This window comes from Athene cunicularia, assembly GCF_003259725.1.
Source record: "Athene cunicularia isolate RWA chromosome 21 unlocalized genomic scaffold, athCun1 chr21_part1, whole genome shotgun sequence".
NCBI classification, from domain to species: domain Eukaryota; kingdom Metazoa; phylum Chordata; class Aves; order Strigiformes; family Strigidae; genus Athene; species Athene cunicularia.
The window spans coordinates 6513835-6524312 of record NW_020799127.1 but is presented as its reverse complement, the minus strand read 5'-3'; the positions used below and the strand labels follow the sequence as shown (position 1 = coordinate 6524312).

At 45.8% G+C, this 10478-nt stretch overlaps 1 protein-coding gene across 1 annotated transcript in view; it reads left to right on the top strand.

Moving 5' to 3' along the window:
• SSU72 (SSU72 homolog, RNA polymerase II CTD phosphatase) overlaps positions 1-10478 on the top strand; it is a 39625-nt gene that overhangs the window by 1170 nt on the left and 27977 nt on the right. The gene's annotated exons all lie outside the window — the stretch shown is intronic.

The following is a 10478-nucleotide window of genomic DNA, read 5'->3' as shown; positions in this document are numbered from 1 at the left end:
GCCGGCGCTCCGCAGCGATCGCCCCGAGGCCTCGTCTGGAGCGCTGGGGCGGCTCGGGTTTGCCCTTCCCAAACCGGCCGGATCGGGGTTGTCCTCGGTGTTCGGAGCTCTTCTTCCTCCTGGGGCGGCTCCTCCGCCTCAGCCCCACGTGGCTGCTGAACTCTCGGGATCTCAGTGGATTAAAAGCAATGGCAAAGGTCCACAAGTGCCAGACAAGTGTCTGTCTTTAAACGTGCGCGGCAGATCTTAGAGGGCTGGCTCGAGAAGACTCTCCAGAACACCCCTATTTTAAGCCGATGCTTAAATCCCCTTTTGCTCTTAGATGCGTGCTTCAGGGTTTGGTTGGTTTTTTTTTTTTCCTGAGGGGGAATGTTGTTTAAATTTTGTGGGAGAATAGACCGGTGGAACCACAAAACCCATAACTAAGCATGTGTTTGATCCAAAGCCCACCTAAATCTCATGACTTAAGTGGGGTTTGTATCGTGCCTTACGCTGCTCACAAATTCCGAGACCAAGGCTGCCCGCTGTCCAAAACAACAGGGGCTTGCTGGTCGCCTGGAGTGACCATCAGCATCCTACACCCAGTAAACCTGCTTTTCTCCCTTTAGAACTGTCCTTATCGGTAGTTTCCGCAAAGAGCGGTGCTAAAGGAACAAATCTAATACGAAAATCCCATTTTGTTGCGCGAGGATGAACCGATCCTTAATTATAAAGTAAGTAGAGTGTGGATGAGCACCATCACTGCCCTCCGAAACCCCGTCCTTTAGGAATGCTGTGTGCAGCTACACTGAGGTAAAAGCATCTTAAACACAGAACTCACCGTTGTAGCCAAGCGTTTTGAGCCTAGGAACACTCCTCGTTAACTGCTCACTCAGTGCTGTAGTAAGTAAGGTTTTAGCCATATCCTAGTATTAATTCTATTGTGCCTTAGTGCTGAGAATTTGTCCCATTTATATTGGTGTATCTGTTCCCGTAGTCTTCACTGACAACTGTATCTGCCCTAGTGTTTTTGTCTCTGAAACTACTGGTTGTTGGTTTGTTCGGTTGGTTGGTTTTTTTTTAAAAAAAAAAAAACCACAAAAACCCCACAAACTTAGGCTGGTCATTACTTGAACTTTTAATATATACACAGAATAGAGTCAGTTCGCGTCCGATGGGTATTTATTTAGTGAGTTAGTTTTTATTTGGTGATGTATGTAGCTGACTGCTGTTAACAGAAAATGACTTTATATCACTCAAACTGAGCACCTAAAGCAAAAGTAGGGGAACAGCTCTGCTGTAGGGGGGTATTGCTGTTAAAATACATCCGTTTCATATGTGATCCGTTTGTGTAAATGTTTATCACCAGTGAACGACCTGTATGCTTTTCCTTGTGAAAGTAGTTTGTGAAGTAGAAACATGCTAGTAAAGGGTAAATCTAGAAAGTATATGGAATCCTTAATAAAATGCAGTGTTTGTCCTAGCCATAATCCCTTCGGTAATCTGAGAGTGGCTGAGAAGCTGGAGGTCTGTGTTTCATCAGGCAGAAATACCCTTTTATTTGTTTGTTATTCTTGCTTTCTTTTCTTTCTCACACGCGGCATATGATAAATTTATCAGTGTTCTCTTTTCATTAGCTTGCCCGTGTACTTGCTTTAAGCAGCCTGACAGTATCTAGCATCGCAGTAACGGGAAGATGGTGTCATCCGTCGGTATTGAAGGACGATGCCGTAATTTTTCTTTTTTTTATCCCTAAGGAGATTGCCTGCTCGAAGAAAAGGCAATCAGTTTTTAAGAACATTAAGACAAATTGTATCTAGTGATTTACTTCGGTGAATTTAAACACGAAGTAAATTTGGATCAAAGATCTTTTAAAGGTTTCGAGTCAGTCTTTCCTGTAGCCAGTCCTGCACAGGACTATTAGAGTGGCACTGATTTTGTATATCTTGTCAACTTCTGTCAACCAGCGTTACTGTTTTGTTCTTCATCTTGTCGTGAATTGCCAGATGTGAAAATTAAATGTATGAATGATGAGCCCTGTACCACCTTGGCGTTGACCTTAATAAATTAAGAGAATAATGAAAAGAAATGGAAACATCACAAATATTTAATGGTTCAGGATCTTGTTCGACTCAGAAGTGAGCAAATCGGCCCAAAGACTGATCATAATGATAGTCCATTGCCTACTGTAAAATTATGACAACATTAATGGGAAAATGAACAGAGATTTATTCTCTACTTGTTTTTTTTTTTACTAGAGGTTTAGACTGTAGGATCACAGGGTAGTTCAGGTTGGAAGGGACCTCTGGAGGTCACCTAATTCAGCCTCCTGTCCAAAATGGGGTCAACTGGGAGATCGTACCGGGTCACTCAGGGCCGTATCCAGTGTTGCCTTGAAAACCTCTGGGGACGGAGACTGGACAACCTCTCTGGGCAAGCCGTTCTGCTGCCCGAACTTGATCACGGTACTGTCTGTAATTGTAAAAAAAAAATAAAAAGGCTTGGGATAGAGAGATCATCTGGTCCAGCCTAAAATATTCTTATCAAGCAGGAAGTCACAGCACCTGGTACAAGGAGCTCGTGATCTACACGTCCCACAGCAGGGGCAAAAGAGGGACGATACTCAAGATGTTCGCTTCAGTCTATCAGATAGAGGAAGCCAGATGTGAAATTTTGTCTTAAAAAAACATTACACCCATTAATTATGGTAGCCAGGTGTCTTTGGTTTTGAATATAAATGATCCCTGTTTGACCTTTGAATGAGCTGCCCTTAGCTCCCAAATCCATCTTTGTTTCAAGCTACTTGATTTGTGTGCAGCCAGCGCTCTTCATTGCAGTAACAGTGATGTAAGTCTGAGGAAACTGAGCACCAAATGTAATTTCTTCCGTAAGAAACCTCTGCAGGTATTGATAGGATACAGTTACCTGCTAAACCAGCACCTAGTAGATACTACGAGATGTTATTTGTAGTCATCCCACATCTTCATGCATCTGTCTCTGTGGATTGTGTTGCAACAGCACGATGGGCAGAGGATAGACGAGCAAGAGCAAAATATGTAGCACAAGGATGTAATTCCTGGTGGAGGAAATTCCGTAATTCTCTAAAGGATTATTTTAATTTTTTTTCCTTTCCACACATTATAAATGGGGTGTGGGAGATAATATCTCATCATTTCTCATCCATTTTCAGTGGATTAAGTTTTAACTGAAAGCATCTTGGTGTCTGGTAAAGAAAATCAGAATATTCCCTATTTCATTTTATGTGACATTAAGCAAAACATCTGCTGATGCACTGATAATTGTGGGGTTTTACCTCCATCATGAGTATAGGTATTTCCTCCCTCACGAGTATAGACCTTCCTTTTTGGCAATAATGGGGAAAAATACATTATGTAGACCTGATATTGAGTCCCACAAGCCTTTGTGAACTGCACAGTTAAAAGAAAGATCCAGGATTTGCAGCACTTCCCAAAACATGCAGAGTACCTTGTAGAGTTAAATTCAATCCTGGCCTGTCCATGCAGCATTAAAGAAGTGGCAATAAACTGCCAAGAAGCTGGCTGTTACGCACCTAATGCTTTGGGAAAAAAGTGAAAATAGCTTCTGAGACAACTACACGTTCTCCGTATTACTCTACAAGTACCTGGGTATTAAAAATCCATATGGTACACTCTTAGGTGGTATATGGTCCTGCGTTTAATCTGGTAATTTCCAGTACAAAGATAAAACCATATCCATTTCTGCGGGAGTTAAAAGGAGTGATATGCTCATTAACAAGCTTTTTTTTTTTTTTTTTTTTTTTTTTTTGAGGAAAACAACTGCTTAAATGTAAGCAGCTCAAGCTCAGCCTGACCCCAACTTTGAATCTTGTGGAGGAAACAGTCTGTGCCTCAGGGAAAGAATCTCTCTTAATTCCATTATGATATTTTTTGTGGTACATAAAAGGAAAGGCTGCTTGGCTTTATTTGGAGGTGCAAGTGAAAGCTGGTATTTTGCTTCCATGGAGACCTGGAGTTGTAGTCTTACAAGACTGCAAACTGCTGCTCTATTTAGTCTTCCTTAAGACAAGGCTGGAAGGAGAAAAAGGGGCAGATAACGGTTAACCGTGTCACGTTCCCGTTAAAGGCTTAGGAATTGCAGCGGTGATGCCTGGGCAGGGTCTTCTGCAGTTTTATCCTGACGGGTGTTGCTTCATTGTAGATCTGGTCAGTGCATCTGTTTTACACATTGTCTGATCTCACCTGGGAAATAATTGCCCAAACCCCTTGTTTTGCTTTCTCCTGAAAAAAAAAAAAAATTAAAAAATTGTTAAAAATGGGGGTTTTAGGCAGAAATCCTCATATCCCAGTGTTTGGCTTGTCATTTAAAATTAATTGGCAGCATTTTAAGCCTGCTTTACCGAGATGTAAATAATGGCACGCTGGAGTTCAGCGTTTATACAGCGTGCCAAGAAAACCCCTCCAGAGGTGATTTTGGTGACAGACTTTTCCAGAGGAGATCTCTGGGCGTTGACCCACAGGCCCTTTGTAACAAAAAGCAGACGTACACCTTCAGGTAACAAATGCCCTAACCAGCCGTCCCGGAGCCACCAGGTGATTTGCAGGGTGCCTTGGCGGAATAAGAAGTACCAAAAGAGCGGGTTTTGCAGCCAGCGGGGCAGGTTTAGGACGAATGGCTGAGGGGAGGCTCAAGGCCAGAGGTTTTTGCAGACTGGGCTGAGGGGAAGGTGGGCAGGTTTCGGTGGGGAGCGCAGAGGGGAGAAACACGGGCGGGTTATGCTGAGGAGCGGTGATGGAAAAGAAGGAGAAAACCCCGTTTTTTGGGGGAAGAGGCAGGCGTTGAGGAAGGGGAGGGGGAAAGGCTCTTCTCGGGGGCGCTGAGGGGGCGTGTTTAGGTGGGAAACGCGTGTTGGCTTCGTCTGCGCGCGGCGGGCGAGCGTGAGGCGGGAAGATGTGGGGAGAGCCGTGCCGTCAGGGCTGAGCGAAGGGAGAGCGCGGGAGATTGTCGGGGAAGTCGAGGGACTAGTGAGGAAAGGTGTTTTGGTTTTATGAGAAGAGGGGGAGGTTTTCCCAGGACGCGCTGGGAGAGGGTGAAACCTTTGTGCAATATTCTGAGAGCGAGGGGTTGTGTGAGCCGGGGCTGAAGGTGCTGAAAAGCCGGGAAGAGGCTCCGCTGGATGTGCCGAGGGGAGGGAGGCTCAGGAAGGGCTTGCTGGGTGTGTGAGGGAGGAGACTTTTTGCAGGGAAAGACTTTCTGTGGAAAGGGCTGGAGGGAAAAGGCTTTTGTGCAAAGCACAAAGGGAGGGGGGAAAGAAATTACCTGGGAAGCGCTAAAGGGAAAGAGCTGCAAGACGTTTGTGGGAAGTGCTCAGGGGAGCAAAAGGAAAAGCTTTTCTCAGGAAGTGCTGAGGTGGTGATGGGGAAAGGATTTCTCAGAAAGCACAGGGAGGAAAAAAAAGTATTAATGGGAGGGCAGAAAAATATTTTTAGGAAGCTCTGAGGAGAGAGAAAGCGGCCCTTCCTGGGCAGGCAGAGTCCTGCCTCGCTAGGTGAGGTTCAGCTGGACTGAGGAATGGAGTTGTTTCTTCGATGTCCTGATCCCGTCTCCTGCGCTTCTCTTGCTCCCAGTTCCCTGCTCCTGCCATGCAGAAGTGAGCAAGATGAGGAAGGCTTTCGAGAAACTGCAAGCAACGAGCAAGAAGAATCTGCAGGCTGTTTCCAAGGGCAATGACGCGAGTCCCTGAAGATGGAGGAGAAGACCCTGGCCAGTGGCACTTCCCTGAAGGTAGGGTCTGGGCTGCAGATCCGCATTCCCTGGTGCTCCCAGGCCCTTTGGTTGCCCAGAAGCAGCAAGGCCTCGCTGTGACGAGGGCTGTGGTCTCTGCTCAGTTGGTGTTTTGCTGAGCTGCAGCTGTTTGTGACCACTGAGAGTGCCGACCCTGGAAGAAGGGTGGGAGTCACCATGCTGCCATCCATCTTCTCGGGGCGCGGGAGCTCCTGAGAGGCCAGAGCCGTGGCACCGCCCAGTAAATGGGGTCCCAGTCTCTGCAACGGTGGCACCATGCCACGCGATGCCAGCCTGCATAGCTCGGCTCCCCGTCACCACGGTGGGAGCCACGAGCTCCCTATCTCTAGGCGCTCCGTACCCCGAGGCGAGAGCCTGCTCCGTAATCAGGGTCAGGGTGTCTGCTCAGAGGGCTTCGTGCCTGGGCGGCGGTTATTTCCCGAGGGCCCATCCCTGCCTCGGGTGCGTGGCCTGAGCGCGTGCCGAGTGCTGCGCCCGGCGAGCAGCTGTGAAGACCTCAGGGTCGGAGGTGCTGTGCCCCTCTCCCTTTGGGAGAACGGGAGGCGTTAGAGACTGGCTGGAGCCGGTGCTGCAGTGAGGGCTTTTCTCTCTTCCGAGAAGACATTTGGGTTTTTATTCTTGTGTTTAATGTCTCTTTTTGGATAGTTGTTTCCTAACCCCTTCTATAGATTTTATTTAAGCTTTTTAGAAATCAAACGCGCTAGAATACCTTTTTTTTTTTTTCACCAAGAATTGCATTTGTTTCCTGGTTTCTGCACCACTGTTTTAAGATACTGTTCTTATTGTCTCCTTCGTGTTCCCTTTTTGGTGTGATTTTATCTGTTATTAATCTTTGTCTTATTTTCTATATTTCCTTTTATTCTGTAATGCAGCTGAAAAATCTGTGTGAAAACACGCCTGTAGATGTTTTATCTTTTGTAGCTCTAGTTATGTATGAGAAAAATTCCTGCGATACATTCAGCTGGTTACTTTGTCTTATGGCCTGTTATCTTCTCCTTCCTTTAATCACTGTATCCCTGCTGTCTCTGAATTTTGAGGTTATGAATTTTGTCGTTTTTTTTTCATTTCCCCACATAAGGGTGGAGGTACTTTGCTCACATATCCTTTGTTGGACCGTGTTTCTCTAGGGGGACTTTTTAAGATCAAGCATGTGAGTACTGCAACCAATGGGCAATTATCTTGGGTCTCTGTGTCCCAGATTTCTGCTCTATCGCAATAAAAATTTTCCTGGGATGAACACAGCAGGAGATGGTTATTTTGGTTCTTGCTTTTGGAATATTTATGTCCTAAATTTGTCTGCCCCGGGTGATCTCACATTTGCAAGCTTTGTCTTTGAGCAAGGTTTCTGGAAATGTTTGCATAAAATAATTGTGGACACCTTTATGGAAAAGCTCATTTATAAATGTCCTATCAGATATTCTTTTCTTATAAAGATTTTTCATTTTTGTAGACAAAGCAGGGATTTTTCCCATTTAATTTTTGCTCTTTAATCACTCGGATAGTATTGTTTAGGAATTTGGTTTTTATTTTCAGGTAGTATTGTTCTCTGTGATCCTCTCCAGCTCATAAGAATTATATATAGTAATTTTCTTTAGGGTCCTAAGTCCTACATAGTTACCTCAGCTCTCACTCTTCTTTTGTTTGCCTGAAGTGGATCAGGAGTCATATTCAGTTCAGCTTCCCAAGTACTTCCAGAGTTTCATCTCTGCCAACCACTTTCTAATGACGTATTTTACTTAATAAAGCTTACAAGGGTAGGAGTCTCAGTTCTCTCTATTAGAACAAATCAATGGTAAACTAATAAATACTGAAAAGAATTAGAATGAAAGTTAAATAACAGTTAAGTGGACTATCTTCTTTAATAGTCCTTGTATATAACGCTCCCATTATATTACAAATTTCCTGCCACAGGAATACGTGGCAAATAGCTTGCCCTGCTGTGTGCAGTCTTGAGGGCAGGTTGTTGGGTCTGCTAGAATCATGATTCAGAAGATCACCATTAGACGCAAAAGATTCATATAAAGTAGTGGTCAGAGGAAATTTTTTGTGATAGGGGAGAATTCAGAATACCTGAAGTTAAGCACTTAAAATGAGTATCCCCCTAAAGATGAAACTCATAGTTACAGAATAGTAAAACCTTTCCCTTCCTGATACTGTCCCCTGAGCGGGGTAACCCCAGAGGCCAACTGCACCCTGATATTAATGAATCTAAATCTTGAATGCCTTTCCCACCCTGTGAACCATGCGTTCCTGATACGAACCACCTCAGAGCGAAACGGATCCAACTTCATGGCCAGAGCTTCTGGAGCATCTGTCTGTGTGGAGTGATGGTGTAAGCAGCTATGTGAAAAACAGACTGGGGATCTAGACAGCTGTTCCCACATGATAACTGAAAAGTTTTCAATTACACCACTAGTTGTTTCATCTTGTATTCAGAGCGAGGCAGGAGGAAGATGAGACCCCAGTCGCCATTTTAATACACAAATTTCATGAGTACTTTTTAAGACCCCAATCCTGTAAAATATTAATTGTCTGATGGCTATATTGAATTCAGCAAGAATGTAAAGACGCTTGTTCCCTTGGCAAGAAGCACTTAGCATCTCGATGGATCCATTTAACTTGTTCCCATTTTAATATCAAATCGATTTTGTCACAGTTGCTCTCAGATCATAGTAGGTAGTTGACAAGAAATTCATTCTGGCTGAGACCAGATAAATATTGCTAGAGGCCCATGAGAAAAAGTCATTTCCAAGCATTTATCCTGCCTGTAATGCAGCTCGGGGCCGATGCAACCAGCTCTGGCACAAAGTAGCATCAGTGGGAGATTTTTAGTGAAGAGCATTCTTTCACTTTCCCCCTTTTGGCATTGTCAGTCTGTGGGGAGCAGGTCTGTGCTTAATGCAATCTCTCTTGTTACTACTATTCACTTCCCTCCAGTTACGTTAACGCAGACCTGGAACTGTGGTGAGATGGACCAGACTCGTGCTTAGAGCACGTGGCCATCGTCACGGCGTCGAATTTTAACAGACAACTTCCGTACTCGGCCTCTGTGCGCATTCAAGTTGGAGTTGGTTTCCTTTATTTTCTGCACTGACAGCAAAAATGTCCTTATGTACTCCAAAAGAGAAGCTGCCACCTCACCGATCTGCCAGTGTCCTCTCACTGCTCTAAAAGAACCTTTTCTGGAATGAAGGAGGAAAGCTCCCTGTCCTGCTGAAGCCTTGCTTTCTCATCTCTCCTAGCTGTCCCATTTTTCCAGCGCTGAAAAGTGCTGGAGTCAGCTGCAATAGCACCAGTAAGCCAAGGTGGGAAAGCCCAAGGATGTGGAAAGGGGAAAAGATGAAGAAAGCCTCCGAGAAAAATGGAATTGGTCTGGGGTGAGCAAGGAGTGCCATGACCATTTTAACCTGTATGCGAGCAAAATATTTCTGAAATCGGTGCATTTCACCAGTCAGTGGGTACATAAATAACTCCTAGTTTTGTCCATTCGTATTTGAATACTTTTCAGTAAAAGCATGAGTTTACTCCTAAAATGCAGAATTCCCTGACTAAAGCATAAAACCCAGTGTCTGCCAGAGTCCTCAGCACAGCGTTCTGAGCACAGACATGGAGATGGGGTTGATCGGGGTGTCAGACCCAATTTATTTCTTCTCAAGGGTGGTTCAGTCCCGCATCCAAACGCTGCTTCTCCGCATCCTTCTCCCACGGCCCGGCCCGGCGGAGCCGCTGCAACCTTTGGCTGCCACCTACTGCCGAGAACGAAAACTGGCCAGAAGACTGCTTTTCAGGAAAAAAAAGCGATGGCTTGAAACCGCATTCTGAAAACAAAATAGTGGAGTGTGTGGCTTGCATTGCCAGGCAAATGGGAATCATAACGAGTGTGAGGTATGGAAACAGGGCGTATTTGTGAAGGAGATTGTAAGACCCAAGCTTTCACATTGTAAATTTGGGGTAATTTCTTTCTGGATGTTGGAAACTTGTCTCTGTGTGAAATGAGACCGGGTTGTCTAGCAGGTGAGTTAGAGGACTTGGAGCTGGGGGTGATTAGAATGTATCACCGCAAATTATTACATTTCTCTGTGTTTGGCAAGTGCAGATGGAACTCCTAGCACACGTGTACGTGTGCCGGGGACCCTTCCGAGCTCCACAAGTACTAAATCGAGAAGCTGCTGCTGCCTCTGCTGGGATCCTTTAGCTGTTGTATTCGGCTCTTTCAGTGCCACTTGCTCATACAGGAGCAGTGCCAGGCCGTGGCTGGTGGTGACAGCGCTAACCCAGACGGGACATTTTCTACATCCCTGTGTTTAACCCACGTGAGGGGGGGTGTGAACGTTTAACCGGTAAAATATTGCACACGTGCGCTTGTTGACGGTAGAGAGCAGTACAAATCCACGGCATTTACTGGCGGTTAATAGCAAAGCTGGGCTTTTCCTCACAGCTACTCCCCGTTTTGCACCAGCCCCCAGGAAGTTTCATCCCAGCGCCTTTCTGGTAGCTGAGCATCCGTCGGGACAGCGTTACCGTCCCGCGGGCAGGCGGCACCCGGTGGCCCTTCTCCCTCCATAAGCGGCTGACAAGCTGGGCGGTATTTCTGGCTTGGCAGCCCGGGCAATCGGCGGGATTCACGGGCTGAGGCTCGAAGTCCTGGGGGCTGTCGCCAGCACCCGAGCCCTCGCGGGGTGCGGTCCCCCCGC